The sequence below is a fragment of the Dreissena polymorpha genome, chromosome 12, assembly GCF_020536995.1.
Source record: "Dreissena polymorpha isolate Duluth1 chromosome 12, UMN_Dpol_1.0, whole genome shotgun sequence".
NCBI lineage: Eukaryota > Metazoa > Mollusca > Bivalvia > Myida > Dreissenidae > Dreissena > Dreissena polymorpha.
The window spans coordinates 67,642,893-67,661,763 of NC_068366.1; the positions used below are offsets into that span (position 1 = coordinate 67,642,893).

The following is an 18,871-nucleotide window of genomic DNA, read 5'->3' on the forward strand; positions in this document are numbered from 1 at the left end:
CAATCTCTTTCTGGTAAATATTTACGATAAAAGCTTTCAGTTATTTCTTTAACACAAACCTTGCCATTTTTTAAGTGACTATTTATAGATTTGATGAAATATTGCCTCTGAATATGCGTCAATCCCCTGACCTGTTGTGTGCTTGTTAAAACGCTCAATACACACAATTTGTATGCAATAGACGCGACGTTGTACATGCTGCATAATTTTCGCGCTCTTTTTAATTGAGAAAAAGATTCGACACAAAATAAATTTGCACTGCTAATTTGAAGCAAAAATATTTAACGTTGCGGTAACATTTACATTCGGAAGTGTGTTTCGGATTAAAAACGCGTTAACATCGACTTACGGTAATGGGTTTTGGATTACAAATTTAATTATTCCCATTTGAGATTTCAACAAATATTAACCGTTGCGTTATAAATTCAACGATAATTTGTTTACACACTTTACGAGTCGAATAAATGTTTTGACGGAATTATGCATGAAAATCACGTTGTCCACGAGGATCACGGCCGGTTGCCATCATCAGGCTTCTAACTATCGATTATCGGACGAAACATTTACAAGTGTGCGTAATTAATTCAACGAAAATTTGTTAAAGCGCATTACGTGTCGAATAAATGTCAGAAAAACGAGGTGAATCAGTTCTTTAAATGGACATGTTGAAATATACATGTACTGGAATTAAATTAATTGTTATCACATAATTGTAACTGGGAGTCATTTGCACAACTTACTCGCTATAATAATTAATTGTTTACCACTTGCAATTAATTTCTCGTATTAATTATGAGTCATAGGTAAAACTTGTTTACAGTAAAAAGGTGTGATGATGATGCCCGAAACCGTCTTTAATGTTCTGTACTGTACTAATTACCGGTTTTATATTACTCAAATGGTACAACTTCTTGCTAATCAAGCTGCGATAAACTCTTACTTCATGCCCGACGTCAATCAAAAATAATGGTCGATAGTTAACCCCGCCCTCATAAGCATTCGCGTAACCGATTGGACGATGAACTTCACAGTTTGACGACTGGAAAGTTACCAGATACATCCTTGTCAGCATTTAAATGACCGTGTAATGTGGCTAGAATAATCGAGACGCGCGTCATGCTATTCTCTTATCAGTGGATTATCCATTACCCCATGTGGTGTTTATGGCGATTACTTGTGAAAGTAGGTACCGAGTGCTCTTTTAAAACAGGGAATATTGATACACTGATAGGGAAACCTTGATTTTTTTGGACAATCTCCACTTTCTTTTACTGAAGAATACACTGATCGGAAAATTTCAAGCGCCCCGGGAACTCTGATTTCGAAATTCAAGCGCCCCGGCAAGGGGAAGACCCTGTATAGGCACCGTGTATTCACCCTATTTTAGTGTGTCACATCAACAATAATCCAACTTGCCCAATTCCACAACCATAGCATTGTGTAGCATTTAAAATATGTGTTAATTAACTTAATAGCATTACTGTAGTATACATTTATTACTGTACTGTACAGTTCATTTTATTGGCTATTGGGGCTTGAACCAGTAAATGTTAGTCCCATTTTGTTTCAACCATTTTTCTTTGTTTTTTATTGTTGGTTCCACTGTTTATTTAATGCTTCTTGCGTTTTCTTTTATCATTCTGAAGTATGTAAGTTGGCTTAAATAAAAAACGGGTTCCTGAAGTAGTGCAGCTCAAAAAAGAATTTTTAAGTTTTATGGTCATTCCATAACAAAATGGATTATTTTTGTGATGAAAAGTACCAAAATTAAATTTGCGTTTTCGCGTTTTACTTTAAATCCATTCCATTGTGTACATTTCAGAGAAAACAATACATACGGATGGCCAAAGTATTTCCTCTTATGAGTTTCACAGCGTGGCGACCAAATGCCCACACATACCGGAAAGTTATAGCTGCAACTGAGGTCACTTGTGGTCTCGTTCTTGTATTTATACCAGGTATGGTGATGATAAAAGATGTAGTTTTACAGGATTTTTATAAAATTGTTTTACTTTGTTATTTTCCCTTGTAGTGAAAGAGTTAAATAAATTGTTACTCTATTATACCATTTTCTTTCATAAACTTTCAGGACCATTGAAAATTGCAGCCAACGTTCTTATGATCCTTGTTAATGTCAATGACATAATAGCAAACTATCAAATCAAAGATGGATACCAAAGAATGAGTCTGCCAATTGTGTTTGTTTTGCTTCTGACCTGCCGGCTAATGATCTACTATCAAGAGCTGCAAAGGTAAAAAGCGCAGTCCATTAAACCTGCAGAAGACAGTTCTTCAAAGTGCACATCACAAGAAGGGGTTGAGAACAGGGAAGTAAACAATGAACAGGAATCGAAGAAGACAAAATAGATTTTTTATTTTAATTTGTTTAGAACAATTTAGTTATTTTTAATGAATTCAAATGAACATTTTCAGTTTTGTCAGTATTGTTTTGTGTTAAACAGTGTTCAGCACGTATGTTTCACTATTTCTTTTACAACTTTTAATTCATCATTTGTGGTAATTTGATGTCATGATCATAATTGCTATCTGTTTAACTTGTGTATCTTAGCTTACAATATTTTGGGGTTCATTTACAAAGTATTTGAATGAGCACTTATTAATAGAAGTCCAATTCTTGAGAAAGAACTTTGTAATTTTTCTTGCACATTAATTAAAGAATAATTTAATGTGTGAAAAGTTTGCCTGAGTTTAGATACATGTTGCATTGAATTTGAATCCAGTTCAGGTTAATACAATATATAGTTAGATGTAAGTTTGAGATCATTTTACTTAAATGTGAATTACATTACTATGAATTCAGATTCCTGATTTAGTGGAAATTTAGAAATACAGAAGTACATGTATAACAAACGCATAATGTGAGCTTAGTGATTTGTGTATTTTTTATCTGAAAGTGTTGGCAAAATGTATTGCAATCTCCATACAATGTATTTATTTGTGTGTTAAGTTACACATAGTCAATTGAGGCATAATAGTAGTTGTATAATAACTATTTTAATATTTTACATGGGTGTTGATGTTGTTTTGATATTTATATTTTCATTTTATTTATATCCTTTTTTATACACTCTTTATAAAAAGTCTGTAGCGCAATTACGTGAAATATATGCATTGACCAGAACATGTTGTTGTTAAGTGTACATTTTTTGTAAGATTGTACAATTTTTAGGTTTTGCGTCTGTACTTTTAAGACACAAACATTTTCCTGTTCTTATTGATAGTGTTAACTATGATTTTAAGTGTTGTTTTGTCTTGCCTGAGTAGTGAGTCAGGAAACATGTATGTGTTACTCTTTTTGTTGAGGTAGGTGACCTTGGTTGTCTAAAATTTCATACTGTCGAATGATGGTTGTCAACTTATTGCTTGTTATGGCACTAGAGGCCACATTTTTCAACTTGCTGAAAACGTTTCAAAGTCTTAAAAATTATGCTGAGTTCGTATCTGGGTCACATGGGTCTTAAAATTAGGTCACCAGGTCAGATCTTAGAAAAGCCTTGTTACCACATGAAGGCCTCATTTGTTACTCAATCTTCATGGAACTTGGTCTGAATCCTAATGCTGACAATATCTGGACTTATTTTGAATTAAGGATAAGTGCATTTAGAAACTGAGGAAAACCTTTATGACTCAACTTATGGAAATAGGTCACAATGTTAACCTTGCTCATGTCTGGGCTGAGTTTGAAACTGGGCCATGTGCATCGAAAACTAGTTCACCGCGTCATATGTAAGAACAAAATTGTAACCGCTTTAGCGACCAAATTAATGATTCAATTTAGATGAAACTTGGTCACACTGTGCGCCTTGACAATATCTGATATTGATTCTGGGTCCCATGTGTCCAAACAATAGGTCCCCATGTCAGATCTTAGAATTTTTACAACACTAGAAGTCACATTTAGGACTCTATCTTGATAAAACTTTGCAAGAATGGTAATCTTCACATTATTAAGGTCAAGTATGACTCGAGGTCATGTGCGTCCTAAAACTAGGTCACATGATCTTATCATAGAAAATCTTGTTACTTCCATAGAGGTACCAGTATGTCTAAATCCTAATGAATCTTCGTTAGAATGTCATTTTTCACAGTACAAAGGCATAGTCACGTGTCCAAAAACTAGGCCACCAGGTCAAGTGTCAACAACTGTTTGACACGAAACTCATGTGAGTGCGTTGGGGCAATCATGGCCCTCTTGTTTGTATGTTCATAGATGTCCCAAGCACGATATCAAGACTTCCCAGTGTGAAAGGTGTACTTGGCAACATAATAGTTCATATGAGTTGTGCTCTGAGAAAAATGGTCATAAAGCATGTGCGTAGTGTCATCCCAGATTAGCCCGCACAGGCTAATCAGGGATGACACTTTCCGCTTTTATGACCTTTTTCGTTTAAATGAATTCTCTTCTAAGCAAAAATCGCATTTAGACAAAAAGTGTCATCCCTGATTTGCCTGTGTGGACTGCACAAGCTAATCCGGGACGACACTTTACGCACATGCATTATGCTCAGTTTTCTCAGAACACGACTCATATTTGGTATAAGCTATCTGCTGTCAGGCGATACACCCCAAGTCTTTGAGTTCAAGTTACTGATATGTTAGTATGATTTAACAACATTCCTAATGTTTATTTCAGTGCCACATAGATGGTGTTTTTTCAAGCATTTTCTAGTGTAGATGTAGTGCGCCCAGTTTCAAAATTTAAAGATTTATAGTTTACATTATGTGGGTTACCATGCAAACCAAAAATCTCAGCTTTTTTATTCCATTATGTGAAATACTCATTTTTTGTATAAGTATCTGATTTGTTATTGTATTCATGTGTGACTGATAAATAAACTGACACCTAGTCAAATAAACTGACACCAACTCAATGTTGCATGTTGGAGGTGGTTTTGTATAAGAATTTTATTTGTTATTTTATTCATGTGTGACTGATATAAACTGACACAAACACAATGTTGCATGTTGGAGGTGGTTTTGATGTATGATAGTATTTAATTTATTTCATTGTAATACTAATGACACATAGCACCTTAGATGTACCGGTATTGGTATTTATAAAGATTATTAGACTATGAGTGGGAGCGTTTTTGTCATTTATTATTGGGGAAAATATGTGTGTCCGAAAAAACTGATCAAAACAATAAAATAGTTTGTGAAAATTCTAAGTATATACTAAATTTTAATATCTTATTATATTTTCAGATTTATACTAAAAAGGGAAATGGATCAAAGCAGTTACATACATTGGTTACAGTTTTTAAAACGAAAATTATGTTTAATTAAAGTCATTTAATCAAATAATTTCATAAGCAATTTTCAACAATTTAATATTAATCATTTCTGCAACCTTATATTTATATGTTACAGTCTGTAGAACGATAATGGCGTTTAATTAAGATTAAATAATATGTGTAATCTAAGATGGGGCCGAAAAAGTTCGATTTTGGGTCAAATAAGCTTGGAGCCGAATCGACCCAGGTTTTAGGCCTATGCCGAATAAGCCTGGGGCCGAAAGATCATGCTAGTTCCTACCACTTGGTTCAAATAATAATTGATTTCCGGAGTCTCGGAGATATACTGGTAAAAAGGCATTTTTGTTTCCTCTTGTTGCGCACTATAAACGTTGCATCTTTTACGTTTTTCTCTCAAGATATTGCGACAATATTGTCGGTTTTAAACACGCATATTTTGAGTAAATAAAACACGTACGTTTATTGTGAAAAACTTTTAATGAACGACAAACATATACAATGAAAACTTAAGTGCCCTGTAATAGTGTACTAGATATTGTCAAACATATTTAATAATTAACAACCACTATAATCGACTATAAGAACCTGTCTCCCATCCAATACATAAAATAGTTTGTGCATAACAAAGTTTGTACATTTTCTATTGTACACATAACATAACATGAATGCACAAGTCTGTTGAAACATGTGATCGTTGATTGTTGTAAATTAAACTGCTCACGATACCATTCCAAACTACGTTGCTAACGATATCATACCGCAGAATAAAATCAACTTGAAATCTTAGATATAAATGCACCGCATCGCGGCCTTTTTAACAATCTGCAATATTCAAATGTCTTGGCAAAAGTTCGCGGCGTATGATGAAAGTAGTCCTGCCAGTACTAAAAAAAAAACACGCCGAAGTTTAAACAAACACATACTGCTCGGAATCGTGGTCCATGGCGGAATGATACGACGACTCCACCGGATCACGCTGCATTTCATTGTCACTTAAGCTCGATCTCATCGACATAGCGGCCCTGTCGTTGCCCTCTCTGGAAAAGTAGTACGAGTTCTCGCCTGGCTCCCGCGCCATGCTTGAGCCGGACATGCATTGCAGGGCATCTTGGCCCATCGACACACACCCATCCATGGACGCTGATTCCGGCCCCCTGCTAGTGGATTCCTGTTTTTTTCTTGCTTTTAAAGGGTTTCGAAACATGCTTTTTTTCTTGGTCAACTTCTTTTGGGGCGTTGGCGGTCTAGAGCTGGAAGAAGAAGAACTGCTTGTATTCCGGTTGTCCGTGATACTTTGTTGACTCTGAGTGGAAGAAGACCATGACGATTCAGTTGCCCCGTTGTCATAAGCAGGGGGCATAGGCGGCGTTTGCGGTTGCTGTTTAACATATGTGCCTGATCCCTCATCGATGTTGTCCATGGACACCGGTGGAATCGTTCGAATCTCGTCCAGTGGACGCCAATCAGTTAAATTAATGTTCAAATCAGGACGGAATGGATTCTCCTCGTCTTCCGGTTCGAAGAACGTTTCCGGTCCCATGGGCGCTTTTATGGCCGACTCCAGGCGGTCCCAGATCCAATCGATCATATCTGTCTTTGTGAAATCGCAGGCGGCTAGAAAGCGGAGAATTCTGGGAACTAGTACCCCCTTTTCTAGGATGATTGGTATCAGACGTTTGCTTCTGGCGCCTGAAATGTTAAACTTGGCTGTTATATGAACCTCGTTCTGGGAAAATGGGCTTACTGCATTTGCGCAAAGTGTCGTCTCAGATTAGTCTGTGCAGTTCGCACAGGCTTATCAGGGACGACACTTTCCGCGTTTATGGTATTTTTCGCTTAAATGAAGAATTTTCTTAATGAAAATCCAACATAGACGGAAATTTTCCCCTTTGTTAGCCTGTTCGGAATGCAGCGGCTAATCTGGGATGACATTTACTCACACGCATTTAGTCCCGTTTCCCCAGACTACAGCTCATATGCAAGTATTATTTGCTATGACTATGTGTATTGCTACGTGTAGTTTTTGTAACATCGAAGTTCTAGTAGAATAGTATAAACATGTTATGAAAAACAAAAAAAATGTCTTAATGCCGAGCTAAGCCTTTATTTGTCAGTCAGCATTCCGCTGAAACATGACTGGCATGTCGGGATCGTACCAGGGACCTCTGGATTTTAACGCAAGCGCCTTATCCACTGAGCTACGGAGGCTCAAATGACTGATGACATTATTTAGATGTTACCAAATTTCATAATATAAACAGACGGAACTGTACATGTAATTTCATATCAAGAGAACATAAACTGTGCGGAGAATGTATTTTAACAGCGAGCTGAACATGTGCTGTTTTTTAGATTTTTTTCTGTGTACAGTTCATGTTAAACTCCGTCGGTAGCACCAAGTTTATTAATATATTTACAAATATTAGGTGTAAAAACATGAACAAACGTGGGTGACAATTTCAATCCGCCGTTTACACTGAGGTTTAGGGACTTGGTACAGCACGTTGCGTGCATTATTATTCATATTTTGTGAAAGATATCATTTTCTATATTGAATGTCGGATTAAACAATTGAAAGCGTTTTGTAAACTAAACCAACAGTAGTCGTACCTGGCGATAGCGCCTGCGCAAAGCGCACTTGGAAGTCACACGCAGAGCTCTGTAAGAACGCTCGGGAAATCAGGATTACGACACGCTTGCATCTTAAAAACATACAGCGCGTCAATATTAAATATCATTAGTTCCAATATATTAATGCATGTATAGATTTGTTTATAGTCTTTTTTTAATTGGGAGAAATCTCGAGTTACTCTTTTTTTCAAAAATATTTGATCACGGAGTGTAATCTAGAGTCCGTGATTTGATGATGCGACATGAACTTAAATCTTTAAGTAGTTGAACAGCTTTGAAAACATAAGACCAATATGCGTTTCTACGGTGTAAAACTAGTAAAGCGTATGGTCGCCGTATGGTCGACATCGAGTTAATACATATAAATTATAGGAAAATATTGTTTTTGTTGTTTCTTTCATTTACAAAGTAAATAAGTTTGCAAGTGAACCTCCTCTCGATCAGGTATGCGGAGACCGAGTTTTGAGCGGCTCCCGGCAGGTCGTCGCGGCCCGGAACGAAGAGTTTTAGACCCCTTTCCACTTCCAGTACCCGAATAATATTTTTGACAAACTTGATGTCAGCTTCCTCCTGTGTGTAACACAGAAACGCATCGTACTTTGTTCGCGTGCCGGATATCACTGGAAAGGTAGGGAGCAGTTTTTATAAATACTTACTGAAACGATTCGATCACTCGTTCACTGTATACACATCAACAAACTCACTGACATCTAGTTATCTCATGCCTACTGAATGATATTGAAATCACTCTCTGAATCAGTGAACTGGCACTAATTTAATTCACATTCACTCAATGACATCGCACACAATTACTTAACACGCACTCATCCACTGTTCATACGCGGACTCACCGAAATAACACTAAATCACTGAACTCAATCTAACTGTAATCACACTCTTTAAATGTACGATCGCTCCATCAATTGACTCACACTCACTGAATTCACACGCATTCATGTTATAAACGTTCACTACACTCGAACTTAAGCGCTAACTCCCACTTATTATCTGTACTGGTATTCGATCCCTGAAATTACACTTACTCACGGAAATCACATTTATCTTCTGAACTCACTTATTAGTTAAACTTACACTCACATTCAACCACTGATTTAACATTAATTCAATGAACTCACTTTCACTCACTGAATTCACTCTCATGCAATACATGTATTCTCAAACTAAGGCAATGTTATCACACTTATGCAATAAACTCACACTCATTCACTGAACTCATACTCGTGCACTGAATTCACATTCATGCACTGAATTCACACTAACGCAACGAACTTACACTCATGCTCTGAACTCACACTCATGAACTGAATTCACATTCATGAACTGAATTCACATTTATGCACTGAACTCACGGTCACGAAACTCACACGAAATTCACACTCACGGAACTCACACTCATGCATTTAACTCACACTCACGGAACCCACACTAATGCACTGAACTCATGCTCATGAATTGAACTCACACTCACGGAACTCGCACCCATGCACCGAAGGTACACTCATGCACTGAACTCACATTCATGGACTGAACTCACACTCATGCACACACCTCACGCTCACGGAACTTACACTCGTTTACTTAACTCAAACTCACATAATTCACACTCATGCACGTAACTCACATTTATGCACGTAACTCATATCATGCACGTAACTCACGCTTATGGAACTCACTATCATGCACCGAACTCAAACTCATGCACTCAATTAACACTCATGCACCGAACTTACATCCATTCCCCGAACTCACACTCATGAACTCAATTCACACTCATGCACTGAACTCACACTAATGCACTGAACTCAAACTTATGCATCGAAATCACATTCATGCATTGAACTCACACTTATCACTGAATTCACACTCATGCACTTAACTCACACTCACTGAACTCACACTCATGCACTTAACTCTAACACTCACGGAATTCACACTCACGAACTCAACTTAAACTTGTGCATTGCACTTACAATGTTGCACTCAACTCACGCTCATGTACTGAACCCAAAGTCACTCAATGCACTCAAAATCAATTACTGCACTCACACTGACTTAAACTCAATCACTAGATTTCTTGCTAATTAAAATCACTCTCATTGACTCACTGAGCATACTGTTACTCACACTCAGTTATTGACTAACTCACTATAATTGTAGTTTATTGCTACATACCGTCATCTCTGGTAGCATATTTAGTTTCGTCCACTATCATGTCCGAATTGGTCACTGAAATAAAATCAAAGTATAATGTACACCAGTTTTGTTTAAATACTTGGAACATTTTATCAGTGTTGCTTAATTGTCCAAAAATGCTTTAAAAGTGTTATTTTGATTAAAGTCATTTTTTTACTGACAATTTTGAACGCGAAAAATAACATTATGACCAAAAATAATAAAAAACGATAGGAAAATATCGTTTACAGAAACGTTGGGGCATTTTTTAAAACTTGTTTGCCATATTGTTTATAAACGCAACACGGAACCCGCAACTGGTGCTATCACGGCGCGCCGAAAGTACCTAACTGACGCCTTGACTGACCTGTGGGATCCTGTATTCTATCTATCTGGAACTTTTGATACACCTTGCAGTCATTTACTGAAACATATAAGTTAAAAAAAAAATAGTTGACCTATGCCATTATAAATCATGCCCCCGCCCGATGCGCCTGATATTAGATGTATCTCACGTCACAAAATGTACACGATGTCGAACGGCGTGTAAAATATTCTTTCATACAATTACATTTCAGTATTTTGACTTTGGACTTTGTACTTAATAGTCATAACTTAATATCAGTCGATCAACAATTATTTTTGACTCACATGTTGTAACATATTTATTCCCAAAAGAACGCAAGCTTTTTAACTATCTAACGATCAAACACACATCAACTCAAATGATCATACATATTAAGTATCAAAAGATCGCACTTACAATAAATCACTTAACTGACATGATCGCAAGCATATAACTATGCAATGCTCGCTTATATTAACTCCAATTATCGCAAACACATCAACTCTCGGTGATCGAAGTGATATTAATTATGAAATTATCGCACACGTATTTATTTTCAAATGATCGAACTAATATTGACTCCCAATTGATCGCTCGTATAGTTATTATCTCTTAAATGTTCACACGCATATGATATGATAAACTACCATATGACCGCGCATAAACTCTCAAATGATCGCACTTATATAAGTACTAAAATGATCTTACGCATATTATCTCTCAAATATTCATACGCGTATAAGCTCTGAAATGATCGCACTGATATAAACTCTTAAATAATCACACTTGTATTATTATAAATGGTCGCACTTACATTAACTCTCGAATGATCACACTTTTATTAACTCTCAAATGATGACACTTTTATAAGCTCTCAAATGATCACACTTTGATTAACTCTCAAATGATCGCACTTATATTAACTCTCAAATGGTCGCACTTATATTAACTCTCAAATGATCACACTTATATATAAACTCTCAAATGCTCGCACTTATATTAACTCTCAAATGATCGCACTTATATTAATTCTCAAATAATCACACTTATATTAACTCTCAAATGATCCCACTTATATTAAGCATCAAATAATCGCATTTATATTAACTTTCAAATGATAGAAATTGTATTAGTTCTCAAATGATTGCACGCATATTGAGCCGCAAACGATCGCACGCATATAAACATTTGAACACACCAAACGTATGTTTACCAAATAAATACATACTTGCAAACGTACACTTATGTGCACTTTTAATAGCGCACACTTAAACATGCAAAAGCTATTTGCATTAGTACTTTAATATTAATACTTTATTAATACTTAATTAATACTTTAAAGGGGCCTTTTCACAGATTTTGGCATGTATTGAAATTTGTTATTAAATGGTTTATATTGATAAATTTACACATTGGACCTAAAAATCTCCAGTAAAAAAAACAAGAATACAATTAAAAAAAGAAAAAAAAGTAACCCTCAACTGGGCTAAAACCACCTACCTCTGGAGTCCTGAAATGAAAAGTTTTCCGCTTAGACCACTCGGTCATCCGTGCTCATGCTATGAGTATGAGGGGATGTATTTTTTATTGTCCTCTACCGGTTATGGTTTGCGCTCTGTCCGTCAGTCAGTCTGTCAGTCAGTCTGTCAGTCAGTCTGTCAGTCAGTCAGTTTGTCAGTCTGTCTGTCACACTTTTCTGGATCCTGCTATAACTTTAAAAGTTTTTCATATTTTTTTCATGAAACTTGAAACATGGATAGATGGCAATAAGGAGATTATGCACGTCATTTCATTTTGTTCCTACGTCAAGAATTCTGGTTGCTATGGCTACAACAAAAATCTGAAAATGGTGGAGTTTCACCGGTAGGGGACAATATTGGTTGGCAATCTCCTGTTTTATGTAAGCAATCCTCAGATTTTCAAATCGTCAAAAGATGCATATAATGGATATTTTAAAGCATTGTAAATGTTCAGTATTATTATTTCCTCACAAATATCATAACTAATACGAAAATTTGCGAATCTGAAATCACATTTTTTTAATTTTTTCAATTTACCAAAACGTGAAAAGGCCCCTTTAAGTGCAAGTATACCCTAGGTATGTATATACTGTTTAAATGAATATTTTTTTACCTGGCTTTAAACGCTTGTTTTTTTCTATATAAAGGCACACTTTCACTTTCAGCAGGATGTGACTTCTTGTCCATGTTCGGCTATATTTTCCAACATGAATGGCCTTTTATGGAATGCGTTGCAAAATCGTTAACCCGGAAGTTAAACATCCCATTACCGCATACTTACTTTCAATGAGCTTCTCTTGAATAGTGATTACTATAAACAAAAGTAGCTAGTGTTTGTGACCATGAATGACTAACTATACTTGCTTATTATCACGCAACTTTGTGATCTTTATATAGTAAAGAACAAATATCGCGTTGAATAATAACAATTAACAAAAGTACCAATCTACAGCTTAGCATAGTAACATTTACTTTTTGGCATAATGTGAGAATCGGTATTTTTTAAATAATTGACCCGCAAAAGCGTAAATGGGTCTTATACTTTATGCGACCATCGTAGCTACAGACCCGCCTGCGCATTCACACAGTCTGGGCAGGAGCTACGCTGTGCGTTACTACGACCTCGAATCCCCCTAAAGGCTAGTTTCCGACCACACTGCGTAACTGCGTCCATGCAGCGTAACAACCATTTTCGCACGACGCGGCTCAATTAACGACGTTTGTGTCAGTCAAAAGTGGGGTTAATCGGTTTATTTCCAATATAATTGTTAATAAATCGACGAACAAACAATCAATTGAAGAATATTTCCTTACAATTTTCTCTGTAAAGCCGTCGCCTTTATCATTCATTGTTTTGTGTATAGAGTTTTAACAGTGTATTCAGTTTAAACTTGACAAATTTATAATTTTTTATTGAAAGTCTCGACATCAAATGCTTACATTATATTTATTATTATTCATGGACTAGTAGTGTAACAGTGCAGTCAACAAATTTATACACTAAATTGTTTTGCCCGTTTTGAAGAAGTGGGGGTATTTTCATTGCATCTGGTTTTCGGTTAGTCGGGCGGTCAGTCGCTAGACCATTCGTTTCCACACGATTAATTAATAACGTTTATACCTAAAACCATGTACATGTACATTTGCTGCAAGCCGGGGCCATCCATTTTAGAGAAACATCTTTGTACTTCTATCTTATCTGACAACTATATTTCAAATTGCTATCGAGAACTTAATTGTACTATGCTGCTTTCAGAATAGTTTTTCTCCGTTCTTTATGAGTCGCTTAACAACGTAAATTGTGTTTTTTGTTTTTAAAACAATTGGCGGATAAGATGTCTGAATCAATAACATCAACCGGAAGTACTTACAATAAGCTAGCCGACAGATTTTGATTAGGTCATCACATTATAGCACGACTGAAAGCTTCTCGGGATTCTTATGTATACATAGTCGACAGTCCGTAATAACATGACAACAACAACCAGCGTTACTGGTAATTTCCTACTTTACTTACATCTACTCGCGCGCTAGTGCATAATGGCTTCATAACGTTCTATAGATATCAGAAACTTGCAGAGGTACTTAATTAAATACATGTATACTTCGTCGACAGTCCTTAATGACGTCATGGACGTTTGAGAGTTACTGTACATTTCTCGAGATACTTACGTATACATCGCCGACAGTCCGAAATGACGTCATAACGTTCCAGGGTGATCAGAAACTTCCAGAGGTTTCCTATCGTTGCGTTGTCGGTCCATGCCTCAAGAAACTGCATAGTTGGACTCGAGGATCTCTGAAAGAAGAAACATTTCTTTGTCTGAGTGCTTATTTGCTATCATTTAGACGTCAGAGTTAATAACCAAACACCCTGACCTCCATTATTTGTCAATTGTAGCCACTGGTGTCACAAGCAAACGTTACATGTCAGATCTGAAAAGATAACGCGGTTGTAATATTTTGTTATTTAATTATGCTGATTGCAAATTCAAAACAAGATATGTGTTTGTCAGAAACACTATGTCCCCTTTTGCGCCGCTTTGAAACTATATATTTGACCTTTGACCTTGAAGGATGACCTTGACCTTGACTTTTCACCACTCAAAATGTGCAGCTCCATGAGATACACATGCATGCCAAATATCAAGTTGCTATATTCAATATAGCAAAAGTCATTGCAAAATGTTAAAATTGGCGCAAACCAACAGACCAACCAACCAACAGACAGGGCAAAAACAATATGTCCTATAGTGGTGGGGGACATAAAATTGAACTTTTACATAAAGCATGCATCCAATAATGGGAAATCAAGTGTTCAAATCTAAATCAAATCTCTATCTATAATTGATATTATTACTTTGAATTTAAGCTGAACAAGAAGACGTGTAGCCGCCATTTGTATACATTCGTTTGTCGTGTTCGATTGCTGAATCTTCAATAAGGTAATGAGTTATTGTATGCTCATACGCGATGACTTACACAGCTACAGTCACAGAGTCACAGTCATAGAGTTACAGTCATTCAGGGTAACTGAGTAACCGTGAATGCGAGGGTAAATATGACTTGTAATACAAAAAGTCCCCGCGACTATACTGTGTATATATTTACATATGACACGTACAGTTTTGTTATAACGAAATTAATACTAGTGGCATTTATAGTTCCCAATGTCATATACTTTTCACTGCAAAGCTGTCAACGACGTTAATATTTATGAGTATCTTGTATACATATGTCTCAACAGAATAATTCGAACAGTTTATATTTGTGAAGCAGAAATTTATAGCGTGAGTGAAATCGATAAGAATAGGTCGATAGCAGGCCAGAGCGGGAAATGCCCCTAAATAAACCAACTGATATCTTAACCGTTAGAACGCTAGATAAATGTAGTGCTCGGCCACTCCTGAATATTGACAAAGCAAAACATTTAGACAATACAAAAAATTGTGACCACTCGTACCTGTATCAGAAAATATATGTTTTACGTTCTTGATATTAATACCCACATGTACACGTGTAATTCAATTTAATGCGCCGTTTGACAGCACGACGAGGTACCCGCATAGGGTAGTTTCCGAATATTCATAAAATATAAAAATTGTTTGTCGTTGTCAAGGAATAACTTTGTAAATGCGTATGTTTGCTCTGTTATGCGTAAATCAATTTTTTCAACCCGAACGAGTTCACTTGCTATTGATCCTATATCATGTACCACTACTAAATGAGCATCGTTCTGGGAAAACGGGGCTTAATGCATGCGCATAAAGTGTCGTACCAGATAAGCCTTTGCAGAATGCACTGACTAATGAGGGATGACACTTTCCGCATTAACTATATTTTGGCCAAGTCGACATTTCCTTAAGCGAAAAATACCATTGAAGCGGAAAGTATCCTCTCTGATAAGCCTGTGCGTATTGCACAAGCATTAAGACCAGTTGTCCCAAAATGAGGCTCATATTATGTTATGTCTTTTCTATGAACATTTTGTGCTAGCTGTGATTAATAGTCGTAGGTTTTTATGCCCCTATGCATCTGCTGATGCCGTAAGGCATTAAGCGATTGACATCTCCGTTATTCCGTCCGTCTGTCCGTTCGTCCGTAAGAGATTTACTCTAGATGTCACTGTACGGTTAACACCATAACCCCCTATCCACAAGGCTTTGGTACTTTCCTGGATGCTATATTTGAGCATTCTCAAAATACCTATTTCGCAAGACCTCTTTTTGACATTGACGTTGACTGAATTTTGGACTTAGAATAATTCAGAAACCACAAATTCGTCGTTAACCAAAAATTACGAGTTTTGTCTTTTATCAACACCGCTTGGTACAAAGCTTTGAAACACGAATGGATGGAACACTTGCGACAACACATCACCTGACCTCATTTTGACCTTGACATCGCCATTCTTTTATACTTATTTGTAAGAGCCAATAAATCGATACTAAAACGGCTTTCCCCGCTGGCATCAGCGTTTATTTTGTTCGCAGCATCTTGTTTTACCTATAGTTCATACATAAACGTAGTTAATTAACTAAGAAGACCGGTTTTCTTCATATTCCCGTTTATTAAGAACCTTTACTTAAATGTGTGAAATAAACATGTATTTCGAGCACACGGACAATCGAACATACCTTGAAGTTCATGATATCGTGATAATCGAAACCTGCCAACTCTGCCATTCCGCTGAAACCGTTCTCAATGTCAATCTCAAGACCATTGTGCATTGCGACAATAAGGGTTCCCTCTAGATCCAGGAACTTTGCAAACTTCCGGCGCGCAGACATCCGCAGCGCCCTTAGTGGTAGCGAAAGGTATTCTTCCGGAAGTGCCGTAGCCTCACCACTCTCCGGCGGCTGTGCAGTCGCCATTTTCACGTGCAAAACGACTCTCTAAAGCGACGAGTGGGTTTCTGAAATCTTCGTTCAGTGTGTTGATCGACCTTCTAGAAACAACTTAATCACTACATGGTACTATTTTTTCCGCGTATAGTTGGTATAAACTGATTATCGTCGCGAGGCTTAAATAGTTATTCCAGTAAAAGCATTCAACTTTCCATAATATTGTAACACATTGCGTCAAGAGGTGGATGAAGAGTCGAATATTTTACACCATTGAAATATGAATCACTTATTTAAAATAAATATCTCAAGCTCTTATCTGCACGCAATGTCTTCTGTAAAGACAGCCGCCTCAAATATTGAAAATATGTTTTTTCTAAATACTTCCCTGTTTATCGGAAGTATTCGTCACTTGCCGTTACTTCCCGTAGACAGCTCACCACATTTGTATTCCTTTATAAACGATTTTAACCTTAAACGATAAAGCGCTTTTTCAATCACTTATTTTTTTTATCTTAATCTGGGTCGCAGCATGAAGCAAGTAAATACAGACTAATCAGTTATACGAAAAATACTGTTTTATAAGGCGAAAAACAGGAAGTTATCTCAAATAGGCAATGGTCGATTTAAGCAGGTATGAATGTTCCATGTATTTGTACACAACGGGACACGTGTGTATACATGCTTTATTACCGTATACGAAGGTAAAATATAAATCCGAAGTGCAAATGGTTTCAACAAAATTTGTAAAACGACGGTGAAAACAGTCGATCGATTCGTGTATCGGCAATAAGGCAAAATAAACAAGGCGCGTTTGCGATATGAATCTCGCTTTGGGGAATGCTTAATAAATGTGCGTTGTGTGTCATCCCTGATAAACCTGAGCAGTCCGCAAGGCTATTCAGGGACGACACTTTCCGCTTTTCTGGTAGTTTTTTGTTTCTTAGCGAATATCAAGCTCAGCCGGAAATTATCGTTCCTGATAAGCCTGTGCAGACTGCATATGCATTAAGCCCCGTTTTCGCAAAGTGAGCTATATATTTATGTGTGCTTCAAGTTTCAGATTAAGTTGTGAAGTTGGTGGCAAATTTCAAAGTACACATCTTTTTACAACCGAATTAGTCCGATATCATTATGAAACGTACGCGTTTTTGAAATTATTTTGAACGCGTGTGTAAAAAGCATTGTGAGCTAACAGAATTGAATGTCATTGCTACGTGTTAAAGAAAATTTGAATGTGAGAAGAATATTTTAAGAAGCTTATGACATTTCAAATACCTTTAGAAACATATCGTTTAACTAATATCAATATCAATATTACAATGATGAAATCAATAAAAAACAAAAGAAATAACATGGTTTAAAAGGATTCAAACTCCCATCTACACAAAGCGCGCATTTCAATGACAGACATAATGACAGCTGATATTGTTACCGTTAAATTTATATAGTTGATTAAAAATCAATATTTTGTAAACGAATCACGGGAAAGGCATGTTAGGTGAAACACCTAAACAGTACAAAACTCAACAAGATATCTAATGATGACGTCATTCCTACGAAATGCCTAATTAGAATTAATATTTATTTGAAGTTTCGTAAAAATCCGACTATCAGTTTCAGATATTTACCGAAGAAAAGGTCCCGTATGCTAAATAATTCAAAGAGCCATAACTCTGCAAAAACCCATACGACGACATGGCGACCACACGCACAACTAGATATTGTACTGATCAGTTCTACGAGGTGTCGTTAAATCAGATCAGGTTTACGAAGAAGAAACACTGACAAGTTCCTTTTTCGTGAAAAAACGGCGAAATGATGTTACAACGCCTGAATGTCAGAATTCTGTGTTGCTGCCTTTTTCAAATCAATCTTCATAATGTGTATAATTGGTAAAATATTTTACTTTGAATTGCATTTTTCGAATTGTAATATCAAGCTTTGAATAATTGTGTATTAGCAAAATGAAGAATTAACACTTCATGCAGATTTTGACGATTTTTCTTCCTTCTCGGAAAATGGATTGCCACAATTTATGAGCCACGTTCTGAGAACACG

The 18,871-nt window shown here is 36.5% G+C and overlaps 2 protein-coding genes and 1 pseudogene across 2 annotated transcripts in view; 1 reads left to right on the forward strand and 2 right to left on the reverse strand.

Annotated features, from left to right (window-relative positions):
- Positions 1 to 18,871, forward strand: part of LOC127854273 (T-complex protein 1 subunit beta-like) — a 461,928-nt gene that overhangs the window by 221,263 nt on the left and 221,794 nt on the right. The window lies entirely within an intron of this gene.
- Positions 1 to 18,871, reverse strand: part of LOC127854265 (uncharacterized) — a 463,099-nt gene that overhangs the window by 210,461 nt on the left and 233,767 nt on the right. The window lies entirely within an intron of this gene.
- Positions 5,735 to 17,499, reverse strand: LOC127854274 (myeloid differentiation primary response protein MyD88-like; annotated as a pseudogene).